A 1,230-nucleotide genomic window follows, 5' to 3' on the forward strand; every position below is an offset into this window, starting at 1 on the left:
AGACGGACAATGGAAGACGACTCACACGCATACATATTCTTTATCCTCCGTGAAAAAAAAAAAAAGACGACAGCTGTACACCGAGTCAGTTCGAGGTGAAAGTCTTCTTTTTGCAGTAGTTTGCGCTGTACTGCCCCCTAGTGGCCACACCGCAAAGGGACACAATGTCAAGGGCCATTTAAAACGAAAATCATGATGGAAAAAAAGGTGAATTTTCTGCATTGTTCACATTCAATTCATTGATTGTTTTTTTAAAATAGAGTATAATATTGTAGAGTGCTATTTTTTTCCTTCCTAAAAAGACTTTGCAAAACAAGTGTTGTTGCTTCCCGTGGTGTCTGAACACGAATGAGATTTCCATTCATTTCCACGGGCAGAGAGCACAGACGCTTCTTTGTCCACCACACTGGACGACTTGAGAAAGGAGACAAAGTGACAAGTGAGCACGTTTAACACATAAACCGCTTCAAAGAGCCCCGGCATTTGGTTTGGACCACAATCCCCAAATCCATGGTGAACGTCTGGACACGACACAGATTGATTCAAAAGAAGGTCATGTTAGCTGCGGGGGCTTCCACATTTGACGGGCTGTGCGCCGTTTTCTCTGAGAATCTGCCATTTGAGAAAAAAAAAAAAAACAACAAAACAAAACAAAGAGACCCGGGCTAAAACAATGACTCGACAAAGGGAGTGGACACCCCCAAAAATATTCTAAAAAAATAATAAAAGAGTTGACAAAAGAGGAAGTAATGCGATTGAAAAAAAAATGAAAGAATAAATCTCGGGCAAAAATCCCACAATGAACCCCCCCCACCCACCTCGCTGAGATCCTCACGAATGCGTATGGTCGGCGCACCCCGGACTGGTCGCCGGTCAATCTGCTGTCAAAAGTCACGAAGAACAAGCAAGGGAGTGAAATAAAGTCAGTCTCTGAAACCTGGCTTGTCAAAATAATTTGTTGTTATTATTTCATATATTTTTTTTGGGGGGGGGGAGCAAATGCAAAAAGCTATTGGAGGGGGAGAATGAGGACTGACAGACTGCGCGCAAAGTGCAAAGTCCTATTTGGGGTGGTCAGGGACGTTTGCCAGGGCGCAGACTGTTGCTCTTTAATGGTCACATATCCAAATGATTTACAATGACAAAACACAGCGAGGGTCAGAGCCGGGGACAAAAACGTACAACCCCCCCCCCAAAAAAAAAAAAAAAATTGGAAAAAGCAGGCGTCAA

At 43.3% G+C, this 1,230-nt stretch overlaps 1 long non-coding RNA gene across 1 annotated transcript; it reads right to left on the reverse strand.

The window, feature by feature from the left end:
• Window positions 1-255: 255 nt before the first annotated feature.
• LOC109522941 (uncharacterized) lies at window positions 256-1,205 on the reverse strand. The gene is made up of 2 exons (XR_002169665.1): window positions 643-1,205; window positions 256-612 (listed from the first exon to the last, which is right to left on the reverse strand). It is a non-coding gene; the product is annotated as an uncharacterized LOC109522941 (long non-coding RNA).
• Between the last annotated feature and the right edge of the window lie 25 nt (window positions 1,206-1,230).

This window comes from Hippocampus comes, unplaced genomic scaffold, assembly GCF_001891065.2.
Source record: "Hippocampus comes isolate QL1 unplaced genomic scaffold, H_comes_QL1_v1.1 scaffold299, whole genome shotgun sequence".
Lineage (NCBI taxonomy): Eukaryota > Metazoa > Chordata > Actinopteri > Syngnathiformes > Syngnathidae > Hippocampus > Hippocampus comes.